The sequence below is a fragment of the Balaenoptera physalus genome (assembly GCF_965194825.1).
Source record: "Balaenoptera physalus genome assembly, chromosome: 13".
Classification (NCBI taxonomy): domain Eukaryota; kingdom Metazoa; phylum Chordata; class Mammalia; order Artiodactyla; family Balaenopteridae; genus Balaenoptera; species Balaenoptera physalus.
Genome location: NC_138892.1, coordinates 34,029,477 through 34,044,639, shown reverse-complemented (window position 1 = coordinate 34,044,639; position 15,163 = coordinate 34,029,477). Strand labels below are relative to the sequence as shown.

Here is a 15,163-nt window from a genome sequence, read left to right as displayed (position 1 = left end):
CTTGCATTCTTTCTCTGTCCCTTGAAGTTGTAAATCTTATCATATCTGTGAATTGTAAACACCGCCTACGATTACTTGAGATTGAAAAAAAAAGGGCAGGGGGATAGGTTTTTTAAAATACAGACTGTTATAAAATTCTGTGTTTTGTCAAAATAATTTCCTATGTTTCAAGTTGTCTTTATCAGGTCTTTGATTACTTAAGAAAACAGTCTTCTCTAGTAAAAGAGCTAAGCTTTTTTACAACTATATAACTCTCTATATTTGCCTTTAAAGTCTTCAATTGTCTTTTTGGTTAAATGGATAACTAAATATTGTTTCCTAATAATCTATGATCCTATTCAATCAAGTATTTTAAATCATTTGATATTTTTAACAAACTTCCGCAAAATAAAATTCTAAATGAAGTCTTACTGACCTTGAACTAACTTTGGGATTTTGCAGCAGGCCCCTGGAGCATCTCAAAAGATGTGTTCTCTCTCCTTATAAAAGAGAGATATCAAACTAGTAGGCTTATTTAATATGTTAAATTACATGGTAAACATTGTCAAATAAGAAGAATGTCAAACTTTCTTTATAATATATTTATAGGACATTCCAAAAAATCTAGTATGTCCTGGCATAATGTTATCAGTCATAATTTTAAAGTGTAGGTCATAGAAATAACCAAATTTCCTTGTTAACTGAGTTATAATGAACTCTCATGAGATCTTTAACCATGGCCATTTTTAAGTCTTTTATCATTTACAGACAATTATTATTTTACTCTGATAATGTGTTCCTACAAGAGTGCTTCATCTTTGACAAGATTCTTGGAAAAGACCCTGATAAGTTTCTAAAAACTAAGATCACGTGAAAGGGGCAACATTGGACCTTTCAATTGCTTCCCCAGGGCTACCTACAATATGTCGTGGGATGGTAACTCAAGATCTGTCCCTGTTCTCCCTCCCCACATCAATAAAATAGGCCCAGGACATTGATGATATAATGCTAACAAGTGAAGACTTGCCTCTGCAGCAGTTCACTTTGCAGACTTTGCTAAAACATCTGAGAGGGGGAGGATGGGTGGTGAACCCACAGAAAATTCAAGGTGCAGGCATAGCCAGAAGTTTTGGGAGTTGTTTAGTTGGATAAGACACACTGTGTCCCAGAATCTGTAATTGATAAGACTCAAGTCCATCCAACCCCTAAATATGTGACAGAGGTACAAGAGTTTGTAGGGATTTTGGGGTTTTGAAGGACTTTTATTTTCCACTTGGCACAGTGCCTCCATTCCTTAGACCAACTGGTAACGAAAGGGCACATATGGGACTGGGGATCAAAACAAGCTGCCTCTGAGAAGGCAAAAATACTAGTGAAGCTCTGAGCATCTCCCATGCAGCATTACCATTTGAATTAGATACGCCCGTGACTCCAGGTGGTATGGGTTGGACACTGTGACAGAGACAACAAAAGGAGTGAGTACCCCTAAGATTTTGGTCTCAGGTCTGGTGGGGGACAAAACCCAATATATCCCCAGAGAGCAACAGCTTCTAGCAGCGGACACAGCATTCCTCCATAGAGCCTCTCACAAAGGAACAGCCTAGCATGGTAAGAACTTTCCTTCCTGTCAAGGAGGTGAGTTAAGAATATGTTCCATTGACTCACCTCTGCCATGGCTCAAACTACCACATTGACTAAGTGGCCTACTTGCAGCACAGGAGCACTTTGCCCACCAGCCCACTGTCTCTAAAACTGCAGGTGCTACTAGGCCCTGAAGAGCATGTAGATCCTCCAAATACTCCCACCCCTATTCCTATGGCAACCCCTGTGGCCTGTAGAGAGGGAGTGGGGGAAATTCCCTCTGATGCTTGGTATACAGATGCCTGGAAAAAAAAGGAGCCACCACAGCCAATGGGCTGAACTCAGAGCAGGTAGGCTGGTAATCACTAATGAGCTCTGGCTGTTAACCCTGTGTACTGACAGCTGAGCTGTTCTAAAAGGGTTAACCCTATGGCTTAGATAATGGAAAGCTGAGGGGTGGATGATCATGAATAAGCCCTTGTGGGGTCAAGATATGCGGAAAGACATTTGGGTTCACCTGCAAGAGCCCAACGCAGTCCTCACTGTCTTCCACATTCTGGCTCATGAAGCACCGACAGCCCCTGGCAATCAGGAAGCTGATGTCCTAGCCTGGGAATGAACTTTAGCAACTGACACATCAGTAGATACAGCGGATTGAGAACATAGGAGGAGTGTCCACTGTAGTGCCTCCATAGGATGGTGTGTTGCCAAGGATGCCAGATTGCCCTTAAGATACAGTATCTTGGTTAATGCAGTATCAGCACATCCTATGTGTTCTAAATACCACCCAAGATAACTGTCAAAGGAATCTGGTGCCATCCACTGGAGTTCCCAACTGATGAGGGGTGGGCAAGTTGAATATATTGGCCTCTTTCCTCTGACTGAGTGTTCTAAACATGCTCTGGTTTGTGTAGACACTGTATCTAGCCTAACCCAAACTTTCCCCTGTTGCCACACAAACCAGGCTACCGCCATTAGGAGACTAGAAGAACGGAGTACCACGTACAGAAAGCTTCATCAAACAGACAGTAATCTGGGGTCACATTTCAGAGCTCATAATATGCAAAACTGGGCAGAACAACATGACATGGAGGTTCCATCTCCCCTATAATTTTCAAGCAGCAGGGTTAATGGAAAGAAAAAAATGGAACCTTAAACAGCAGATTAAATTACTAACAGGTAAAACCACCTCGGCTGGGTGGACTAAAGTACTGCCCCAGGCGTTAATACATTTGAATGATCAACCAGTGGACCTGTGGCCCCATATACCAGATTGGGGACCCTGGCCGAAACATCCAATACCATAAAGGTATAGAAATCACAAAAAAACAGCCACTGTCCTGACTCTTAGCATGGATCAACATGTTATGTTGTTGAGAACACCAAGCCCCATCATGCCTGAGAGAGAATTATCCACTGAAATTTACAATGAGATGTCCCACCAGAATATGTGAGTTACTTTGCACCCCTGGGTGACAGGAAACTACTCAATATCCACCGCTGCAAGCCAGACCTGTTAAAATGCATTATACTTGAAATGGAACATGGGCTATTGAAGGAGGGGAGAAAATGCGGGTCCTGGTCTGGCATATCCCACTCCCATTCCATCATCTCACACCAACAGTACTTCCTCCACCAGCCAACATGTATAACATGCAAACGAGGTCAAGTTCCTAAAGCTGCCAACCTCCTTTTCTTCAAGGCCAGGTGGACACATTCTGTTTTCCACTGGTACAATCATTTGGCCACTATCTTTGTCCCCTCCACTGGCCTGGAGGATATTACAGCACACATGGAAGCCTTTACTAAATTCCCCCAACAAGCCTCAAGTGATAGCCAACAAAGCCTGTCCATACTGAATACTAAAATGTCTCTAATAAAAAAAGCTTTCCTCCAAAATAAAATGGCCTTGGACATTATTACCACCCGGCAAGGAGGCACCCGTGCCATTATTCAAAGAGAACGTTGTATGTTCATACCTAATAAGTCAGCCAATGTGTCATCTTTATTAAATCACATAAAAACACAAGTAAATGCCCTGAGTGATCTGACCATCACCTAAGGGACTTAGTAAATCAGTGGTTTGGGTCATGGGGCTTTTGGTGAAAAACAAATTGTTACTGATTTTGAAAATCATTATCTTAATGGGTTTTCTCTTACATGTGTCTATGCTGTTGCTGTGGCATCTGCCTCCAATACAGCCAGATAGCTGCCCAAACTAAGCCACCTCCCTACTAGTAAAAGCCCTTGCTGGCAGCTCAGGGCACACTGCAGAAGAGAGGCCATATGAAATTGTAAAAGCTGGTCACGAGGGGTAAAGTATTGTAGGAGGTAATCAAGAGGACGTGACTGCCAGTTGGCTCTCAAGCTGGACCCAGACAATCAGAGGCTTCTCATCTCCCCCCCAGCCTGGGGGTACACATTCACTTTCCTTCCCCACACTAGAAGCTGCCCAAGATGCAGTCTTGAGAGTACTGTGGCGTTGAGATCATTCGGATGGACTGAACCCAGTTAAGGTTTCTATATAAACTTTTAAGATATTAGCAGGTGGGTGAGATATTAGCAGATTTACTTGTCTGATGGCTGCCCAAGACAAGCCTTGTAAGTAAGCACCCTTGCTTATTAAAGCTGCCACCTGCAATCTGGAGTGGTCTGCCTCTTTCTTCAGTCTCTCCTTGCTCTCTGTGTACCAGGGCCAATTTACAAGCCAACACTTACACTGATATAGAAACATCATTTTGGGGAAAAAATTACAAGCAAAGAAAACTAAGGATGTGAATTGATTTTCACAAAGTGATAGGCAACCCAAAATTAATAGACCCAGTCCTTTTACTGCATCATGTGGATGTTTATTGAAGAATGACTGCATGCCTAACACTGCACTTTGCATGCACACTTGAGGGAAACTTTCCATCAAGTATGAATCACTCTGCTGAGTCAGCATGCTGGTGTGGTTTAAGTATCATTCTAAATGCAAAATAGGTACCAGTCTGTGTCTGATAAACAGTATATGTAAAGTCCCAGTTTGCGCTGACAGTTCTTGGGTACATAAGTCAGAATTCTTGACAACACAAACATCAGGCCAGAGCTCTTGGCCAACACCAGCTGTCCCCCTACTTAGTGCCCTCTCTTTCTCCCTTCACATTAGTTGCTTGAGTTTTGTGTCCCCTAATTTACTTCTAATTCATTCCTAAACCCATGCTAATTTGTATTCTTCCCACACTACTCCACTGAATCTGCTATTCCCAAGGTCACCAGTGACCTCCTTTTCGCTAAAACTGATGGACACTTTCCAGTTTGTTTATTTTTTCCCTCACATGAACTGGTACTACATTGACACTATTGCCTCCTCCCACCTTCATGAAATATTTCTTTCTCTTAACTCTTTTTATATTACTTTTCTCTTAGCTCTTTGTCTCCTTATTTGGGCTCTTTATTTCCTTCTGCCTTTCCTAAGTGTTGATATTTTCCAAAGACCAGTCCTTAGTTCTTTTCTGCTTAAAAAAGGCCTCTTCTCACATTGCTGTGATATTTCATCCGTTTCCATGGGTTTATTTAGAACCTTATGATTCCCAAGACAGCTCTTTCTCATGAACTTCAGTTCACTGGAATAATGCATATTCTTTTGACCCTTCTTGCTCAAATTTATCTACTGCTCTTCTTCCCCATGCCACGAGCCACATGCCACAGAGGTTCAGGCCATATCATCTGTCTACTCAGTAACTCTTAACATACACTTGACTGACATCTATGTTCGAAAGTTGTCTACTTCCATTTCATCAATAGAAAATCAAACAGGATTTTTTTCCCTAAAATATAAACATATGTCTGTCAATCCTTTAATAAAACTGAAACTCTCCGGCGACTGCCTCCTTCATATGGGTAACAACACAAAGTTCACACAAGGCTTTACAAGGTTCATTTTTGTAATATTTCCTCTCCTCCTTGCCAACTTCTCCAGCCTCACTTTTCCCCTGCCCCCTTCTCCCAGCCTCTGTCGCTGAACTATACAATGTACTGGTAGAAGACGAGCAAACTCCTTAGTTGGTAAACCATCTCTAGCAATTATTTATCAGGATAACCAGAGCTTCTTAGACTCATGGCTACAGAATGGACTTGCTCATATTAAACTACCCACTTCTGTTACTTCTAGCAATCAACTTTCACATTCTTTGAAGCTGAATTTGAGATGGTCTTCTGCCAATACATTGCATAGTGAAGTAATACAAAAGTCTGAACACATAGGAGATGCGTTGAGCTACTTGAAAAGAATAATCCATGATCGAAGGAAGTTTAATTGTCTTGAGTGTTGCTTTGTTCTATTTTATACATTTTCATTAATTTCCTTGTTTATTTTGCTACAATATTTGATGTTTTCTATTATAATCTTCAAATTTACCAAAACATAAAAAAGGCATTACCATGTAAATGTGGGCACACGCATTCTACACTGTTAGAGAGTTTATTTGAATTCAGCTTACATGGTTTCAGGGTCAGCAGTTACAAAGCTGTTGCTGAAGGGACAGTTCTAATTGTGCCAGAAAACCTGGGCAGCATAGGTATAGCTTTGTGGCAGATCTAAATTTGTATCATATGCCATCCTCAAATTGTTAAGCCTTTATACTTAATAATCAATATTCCATCCAGCACAATAATAAATCATAGAATTTTTTATGGTTACAATTAAGGTGTACTTTTCAGTTACAAAAAGAATGAAAAGGTTACTGGAGAGGTGATGTGATTTAATGAAAAGGCCATTGAACAAGAAGGAAAGGCTCTCAAGTAAGATAATAAATGTGAAAGCCTTTGAAGAAAGATAAAGTATTATGCAAACATAGTATTAAAAATCTAAAATGTTCATTTCTAGCAGAGCTCATGTGTTCTGGGGCTATCGGAATAACTTCAAAAAGTGTTCAATACAGGCAGTAATATATGGTACCGTGGGAAACACTAAGTCCCAGATTTCAACTTCAAACTTGGAATTTATTCATTTTGTGATCTTAACAGTTGACCCTTAATATCCTTTCTACACAGTCTTTTAACTTTGTCTTTATGTAGTGGTATTCTGCTGATGTTCTTGTCTTTTTCCTTTAGGAAATGTCCCACAGTAACTGCGTTATTAAAACTGGACGTGTTCCAAAAGAGTTGTCAGAGACCATGGCAAACTTCGATTCAATCTCAGTGGAATAACTGCAAGGTAATTGTCCCAAAGTCATCACTTTCTGGATGTCTCAATAAATCTGGCCTTGATAACATGAAAATTTGCCTTGTTGGGAGGCTGTGGAGGAAGGGACATGACTACATTTGCTGTAAAACGCCACATTACACAGAAACCTCAGAGAGCAGGTGAAAGTCTTCAGAAGTTAATATAAGAAGGCTTATATGTCTTCTCTTTCCTTTTTCTCTTCCCTTTCTTTCTTCTTTCGTTCCTTCCTTCCTTCCTTCCTTCCACACTTGAGCATGTTTCAAAGAAGTATGTTTTACAACTGACGTTAATAATATTATCTGTTTGTATTTATTTCATCCCCTTTCCAATCGAAGTTCACGTATCTCCATAAAAATGATCTAATTAATCTTTAGAACACCCTTATATGGAAAGCAGTGGAGAAAATGTTACTTAATCTCTTACAAAGTGAGAAAAATAAAGTATAAATGCTTCAGGTGAGGTGCAGTTAAAACAGTGGGAGATCCAGGTGTACAACTAAGGTTTTGTACTTCTTTCCCCCTTATTTCATTTTAATAATAGCATCTTAGTTCTCTTGCCTTTCTTCATTGATTAAAAGACCTTGTCCCTCTCTCTCCAAGTAGAACATGAGTTACTTGAGGGCATGAAATTCAAAATACAGCTTTTTCATTATATTTCTAGGGCCTAGACTCATGTACATAGAGATTAATATGTATTAAACTGAATTAAATTAAACTATCATTGTTTTTCATTTTTAAGGTACATGCATTTTTAAATTCAAACATTACAAAAGGGTTATACAGTTAAAAGTAGGTCTCTCCATAGTATGAGTGTGTTTCATGTTTGGTAATTGCAATCATTGTTGTTTTTGTTGTGGTCATCCATGTACAATGCTTGGTGTCAGTCTATTTATCTCTTGTAAAAATAAAATACAGTGTGTGTGTGTGAAAAAAAAAAAAATAGATAACTAATAAGGACCTACTGTATAGCACAGGGAACCCTATTCAATACTTTGTAATGGCCTATATGGGGAAAGAAGCTAAAAAAGAGTGGATATATGTATATGTATAACAGATTCACTTTGCTGTACACCTGAAACTAATACAACATTGTAAATCAACGATGCCCTTATAAAAATTAAAAAAAAAAGATGTATGTGAAAAAAAAAAAAAAAAAAAAGTAGGTCTCTCCCACGAAGATACACAGTCCCTGACCCAGAGGCAAATGCCAATAACATTTTCTTGTCGTATGTATCTTTCCAGACACTTTCATGCATATTAATGAATGAGTGTGTGTCTTAGTGTTTGTATTCATGTTTGAACAAGTGAGAGAGCAAATAAATACAGTGTACTAGATTTTTTTTTTTAACTTAACAATATATATTGGATAACTCTTTCTGTAAACTTTTCATTTGGAAATCACTTCAAATTTGTATTTTCAAAAAGTAGCAGGAATAAAAATAGTATAAAGAACATCAATATACTCTTAACCTAAATTCAAATATTACTAACATTTTACCCTGATTATCATTTGTTTAATCTTTCTTTCTCCCTGCCTTTCCCTTTCTCCTACTCTTTCTCTCCCTCTTTCTCCCTCTCTCATCATTTGAAGGAAGTTGCACATACCATGGCCTTTTACTCCTAAAAGTGTTGATCTTTAATTCCTAAGAATAATGATATTCTCTTACATAACCACAGTACAACTCTCAAATTAAGTAAATTTAATATTGATATAATACTTTAAAATAATACGGGTCCACATTCCAATTTTGTCCATTGACCAAAAATATTATTTAGAGAATTTTTACTTCTACAATATAGCACCGAGTCTAGGATGAGGTATTGATCATTTAGTTATTACATCTCTTCTGCTGCTTTTTTTTTTAATTTTTAAATTTTATTTTATTTAGCTTTTATACAGCAGGTTCTTATTAGTTATTCATTTCATACATATTATTACATATATGTCAATCCCAATCTCCCAATTCATCACACCACCACCACCCCCGGCACTTTCCACCCTTGGTGTCCATACGTTTGTTCTCTACATCTGTGTCTCTATTTCTGCCCTGCAAACTGGTTCATCTGTACCATTTTTCTAGGTTCCACATATATGCGTAAATATACGATATTTGGTTTTCTCTTTCTGACTTATTCACTCTGTATGACAATCTCTAGATCCATCCACGTCTCTACAAATGACCCAATTCGTTCTTTTTTATACTTCTGCTTCTTTTAATCTGAGTCATACCAGAGCATTTCTTTGACTCTGATGACATTAGTAATTTTGAGGAATAAAAACCTCCCTGTCCCTTCTTTAACTGAATGTTCCTCATTTTGGATTTGTCTGTTGTTTCCTGATTAGTTTAAGATTAATGATCTCAGGCAAAGATACTACACAGGTAAATTTGTTCTTCTCCGGGAATCAAATCTGGGGACGCGTAATAGCCATCTGTCTTTCACTGGTGATGATAATTTTGAAAATTAAAACAACAGTCAAGGTGTTGCCTGATTTTCCACTGTAATGATTCTTTTTGCTCTCCCTTGCAACTAATAAGCAGTCTCTAGGAGCGATTTTACAGCTATACAGATGTCCTGCTCCACATCAAAAACTCCCCCTTAGATGCAGCATCGATTTGTGACTTGCTTGATCCAATCTTTACTATTTTAGAAGCAAAATGACAATTTTCCAACTTTCACCCTCTCTCTCCATTTACCAGTTGGTCCTCTGCATTCTAACATAAATAAGAACTATACCTTCTCCCCCATTTATTTATTTATTTATTATCTATTTATTATTGATGTGGACTCATGAATTCCTACTTTGTTCAATAGCTTATAATTTATTACTGTGCTTAGTTACTTTGGCCCTCACATTTTCCCAGACTGAGTCAAGATTTTACTCTTGAAAGTCTAGGAAGACCACCCCCCCTACCCCCTTCAAGAGCAGAGCTGCCCTTCCAAGAGGAGGACAAGGCAACCAAAATCAGCCAATGAAGCTTCAGTGGCAGTTGAGCCAGGGCTGGCCTCAGATCCTAGACCTGCTTGATTGCTGTATGTGAGAAAGCGCTCTACAAAGTGTCACCCAAATGTCAAGTGAATCTCCCCCAGTCTTAACTGCAGGTGGTTCACCACATGGCCAACCAGCCTGTTCTGGCAGTGCTGACAAGCCTTTCGCTTCAGTCTGACTAATTGTCTGGCTTGGTCCTACCTGAACCTGCTTGGTCAAACCAGCCCTCCTATCATCAGAGACTGAGGAACAGGAGGAAACTGAGAAGAGATTATTCATGTTACTGATGGTGGCCTCCCAGTGTCTCAGAAGTTATCCCCACTCCACTGTCCACTCTCTTCTTTTTTACTAGCCCATCAAATCGCCCAGGTATCTCCCTTTGACTGAGTCTTTTACAGCTTCCTGAGACCCTAGGAAGAACATTTAAGGGCCACTGAGTGAAACTTGAGTTTTCCCCAGGGCTTCAGCTGCAGTCAGGCCTGTTCCCCTTTACGCTATGAACAGTCCAAGGTGGTCACAGCAATGCACCCATTCAGTTGAACTTCAGAGAACATGTGGCAAGACCCCTCTAGTTGCAGGAGCCTGCAAGACAAATGCAAAGAACACAGCAGTCCCTTCCAGCTCACTGGCCCCAAAGCTGTCTTTGCCAACCACTGACGCTACTTCAGGTTCAGTCTCTCTTTCACCTGAAATTGCATCACTTCTCTCATTTAAATGATTGAGTGAAGCCCTCATGGTCCTCTCAGATTCTCAAATGTTGGTACCTTTTTCACTGTCTCTCCTCCTGCGTGTTCCACATGTACTGACTTCTTTTTTAATCCTGTAGTTTCTGTATATCAGGACACTTGACTTTGTACTAGAAGTTTCAAGAGCCTTTACTGATTTGGTTTGATTGTCAGGGAAAGAACTTTAGAATAAAATATTAGGGTATTTTGAGGCATATAGAAAGGATAAAAGAGGAGGAAAAGTTGGGGTGGGGGAGCTGCTGAAAGTCTAGCTGTGTCAACAAATCCCATCTGTAAAACAGCCCCTTAGCAATGGCTTGTGAAAGGCAGTAACCCCCGCACACCACTTCCACACACACACACACACACACACACACACACACATCCTTCCCAGCTCCTTAGGGTTTCTGCTGGCCTCTCAGAGCTTTCAGCAATGCGGGGGTGGGGGTGGCGGTGTGTATAGACTGATTCTAGCTGCTAAAGGGGCCCAGGAATGGGAAGCCTCTCAGGTACTTTGCCTTATTAAGCAGAAGAACAACAATGGTGGCCCCAAGCGATGATATCGGCAATGTGACTCTCAATTGCCCTCCTCTTGATAATGGGTTGAAACTAGGAGTCCCTAATCCAAAACATCTAATGACAGTCAAACACCACATCCCTTGCCCCAGCTCCCCAAACCCACAATAAGTACACGTGGCTACAGTTTTTCCTTGTTGAGAAGTTAGGAGGAGGCAACTGGCCATATTTCTGGCTCCAGCGATCATTTTCCCTTGGTTACTGATCCACCCTCCTCACTCAAAATTAGCTCTTCCCTGTGAGCTCTGCCACTTGCAAGTGTAGAGAGTTTTGCAGAAAGTCTTTACAAATGGTTAGGCAGTGGCATCTGAACAGTCACATAGAGGTCTCAGAATATTCTGTGATTGCTCCCTGTGGTAGGCACATCCTAAGGCGACCCTCAGTGAGTCCGATCCTTCTGTAATTCCCTCCCCTTGAGTATGGGCATAACCTGTGACTGACTCATAGACAAAAGGATATGGCAAAAGTGATGGGAAGTTACTCCAACAATTATACTGTCACTTAAGACTCCATCTTGGCACCCTCGAGCAAAGACTCCCCTGCCGGCTTTGGAAAACTAAGCAGCCATGTTGAGAAAACCCCCTGGCAAGGAACTGAGGCAACTGTAGGAGCTGAGAGCAGCCCCCAGCTGACAGCCAGCAAGAAAATAGGGACCTCAGTTCTACAGCCACAAGGAACAGAATTCTGCCAACAACTACATGGGCCTGAAAGAGAACCCAAACTCCAGAAAGGCACATGGCTACACCTTTACTGCAGCCTCTTGAGACTCTGAGCAAAAGATCTTTCTAAGCAGTGCCTGTATCACTGACCCATTGAAACTGTGCAATAATGTCTATTGTTTTAAGCATCTAAGTTTGTGGTTATTTGTCACACAGTACTAGAAAACTAATATATTCCCCAGGGCAGTAAGAACATCTCCCAAGGAGAAGAAAAGAGGGACCATAGTCTAGCTTAGACCCTGTGACTTCTATTTGCAGCTCTTCAGGCCCCTGCATTCTTCAAGTTCCCAAACTGGTTCCAGCAGGTAACACTCCTGGTGGAGTTTATTTATCATTTTTTTCACAGAGACAAATTAAGTCAATAAAAATAAAAGAAATGTAAGAGAAGAGCTTCTGAATATTCAGGAAAGCAGTGGGTTGCATAAGGCGCGCCCACATGACCACAAGCGGAAGCACCCATACGGTACCTCCCAGAATACTTTGCTTTGCCTGATGCTGGGCTGTCCTTCACTGACCCGTCTTCAGGCATGTTTACACCAACCAGAAAGGGGAAGATGGTGACCGATACAGCAGCTTTCGGGCGGTGCACAATATCTCAAGATGAAAGCTGTTCCTATCAATGCTGTGTGGCAGAAGACGGACAGGGATTAACGGGAAGTGAGTCCCACTGCCACCCTCTGAAGGACCTCAGACCTTCTAGTTCTGCTCTCCAATTACCAGCCCCCAAATTAAGCTGTAATGGAAAAGTCCTTTCAGATTATGGCTCTCCAAAGGGATCTAAGTCTAGGGTCTCTCACCATCTATTCATTTAATCACCATTTAATGATCTTCTACTCTATGCCAGCACTGCTGATACAGCAGTGGATAAAACATATGAAATCCCAAAACATATGGGGTTTTGAGTCTAAAGGGAGATATAGAGAAGAAAATGGCAATTAAACTATATGATAGGGAAAGTACAGGTGTTGTCTGAGCACAAAAAAGGGACGCCTCCCCACTGCAAAATGGTCTTAAGGAATCCCTATACGCCACCAGCAATGACATCTTAACCAAGACGTGAGGGATGAAGAGCAATTGACAACACAGAGTGCTCCAAGCAGAGGGAATATGTAACTAACACCCAGAGGTGAGTTTGGGAGAAGCGGAACTGAAGCATAGACTTTGTAGGTTAGTCATAATAATAAGGTACAGCAGTTATCCAGCATGTACTGGATACTATTGTTATGCTAAATGAATGATATATATCATCTCATTTGATTCTCATAGCATCCCTCAGATGAGACAACTGAGATGAAGAGAGGTTCTGTGCTTTGCCCGTGATTGTACCGCTGGTAAATGGTGAAGCCAGGAATTAATGTGCAGCTGACTGGCTTCACAGTTCACAGCCTTAACCCCCAACTCTCATACCCTAGTCTGTAGCTCAAATGAATAAACCAAATGGTGGGTCTTCAGGTCAGGCCTCTATTCTTCACTAATGGAGCCACTAACCCAACATATAAGTCCAAATCCACCTCAGATTCTGGAACTTCTCTGACCTCAGAATCTCTGTCCAATCCATGAGTCCTTGCTCAAAAGTGGGGACAAGTCAGCCCTCTCCCAGTTATCAGGTCCCTTGTTAGCAACCCAGGTTTCCACATTGAGGCTCTGCTTCCTTAGGCTTTTTGAAAACTAGAATCTTGTCTCTGAATTCAGTCCCCTTACATAGATTCCCACTTCTTAAGACTGCAGACACCATATTTTGCCTCTTTTTTGGGGGGACTTTTTCCTATTTTTGATTTCCTGAATATCCTCATATTGCTTTTAGGTTCTTTGGAGTCTATTCTCCCTCAATGCAGTCTGACTACAAAACACTGCTGAAAGATCCTCTTTATTACATGGAGGTGGCCATGGATTTCCCTAGGCATAGTACTGTGGACATCTTTTCTAATTTCAAAACCCCCCTTTGACTGCACTGAGCTCTGAATCTACGGTGCATCACACCTGTAGGTTGCTGGAGTTAGTAGTCAAATTCTGTTGCTTTGTTTTTCAGACTATTTTGGAAAGAAGAAAGATATCATTTCTCTCCTAACCAGAATATTTAAAGACACCTTCTTTCCCAAAACCACAAGAACAAGTAAATTAAGCAAAGTGTTTTTTTCTAGGCAAATCAGAAATCTCTTCTTAAGAAGAATTCTCTAAACACTGTAAAGCTACCAGAATAAATAGCTCAATGCATAGCCAACTTTGAAAACAAAATTTTCTAACACTAAATGTATATTTTTGCATATGCAAAGATACAGAATTTTGTATGTATATACATTTATTTTACACTCATATTTGCATATTATAGTATAGTAGTCTCTCTAGTCATACAGATTTTTAACCCATATCCACTGCATATTCTCTCTTTGGGTTTCAGCTAATTTCTCCAACTTCTTAAGGTATGGGAGATCCCCTATTTAGCAGGCTGTGGATACTTCCTGGTACAGCATTGTTTCTTTTTGAATATTTTTTGGCTTTCTGGAGGGCCCAAGTCTTAATGTCAAGGGGTTTATTTGTTTATTTGCTTACAAAGCAAGAGCTGCTTATTGTCTATAAAGATGCTTATAAATATTATGGCTTCAATTGAAACAATAATTTTTATGAGAAAAAATTAACTGCTGAGTAAATAATACCCACAATTTTCTACATTTTTGGATATATTATTGTCCTTTATTTAACCATGATGATGTTCTAAACATAATAACTAGGTGTACAATATCTAGTTATTTATTATGAATATGTTTGGTGCAAGTTATGAAGACCAATTTAAAAGGGTAAATGTTACTAAACATTTCACATATCCATCCATGGAATAAAGTTTTTCCATTTATGAAGGAGTCATTATTTGATAGTTCTGTTCAGCAGGTCTTTATTCTTTTTCAGTTCTAAATTGCTTGAACATGACTTCAATTCCTAACAATCAATTTCTTGCTGGATTCCTTTCTGTCTAGCATCTCAAACTACTTTCTTTAAGGCCACCAGTAACCTTCTCTTCAATTTAAAGTACAGTTTCCTTTTTTTCTATATTTTGAGCCTTTCTGCTGCCTTTCATATGTTGGCCACCGCATTCTCAATTACACTTTTTTCTAGTTTCATTAACACCAGTTACACCTGGTATAAGTTGTACATGTGGTTACTCAATTTCTATACCCTTTGCAGGGTCTACACTTCTTCATATCCATCAAATATCTGTGTGTTCCAAAGGACCTCTGCTATATTTATGTCACAATTTACAAGTAGATATTGATAATATTTTTGTTGCTTGGCATGCAACTCAAAGTGCACAACCTATGAGTCATCCACATATTAGTGACAAGGAGGCTGCAGAGATGGGCAAGTATTTTAATACTCTAGGAAAGTCCATTCAA

At 40.0% G+C, this 15,163-nt stretch overlaps 2 protein-coding genes and 1 long non-coding RNA gene across 11 annotated transcripts in view; 1 reads left to right on the top strand and 2 right to left on the bottom strand.

Moving 5' to 3' along the window:
* The window catches only part of MGAT4C (MGAT4 family member C), an 828,975-nt gene that overhangs the window by 177,473 nt on the left and 636,339 nt on the right, over positions 1–15,163 (bottom strand). The gene's annotated exons all lie outside the window — the stretch shown is intronic.
* The window catches only part of RASSF9 (Ras association domain family member 9), a 417,955-nt gene that overhangs the window by 326,910 nt on the left and 75,882 nt on the right, over positions 1–15,163 (bottom strand). The gene's annotated exons all lie outside the window — the stretch shown is intronic.
* On the top strand, positions 206–13,823 carry LOC309640443. The gene is made up of 2 exons (XR_014252224.1): positions 206–7,558; positions 7,929–13,823. It is a non-coding gene; the product is annotated as an uncharacterized lncRNA (long non-coding RNA).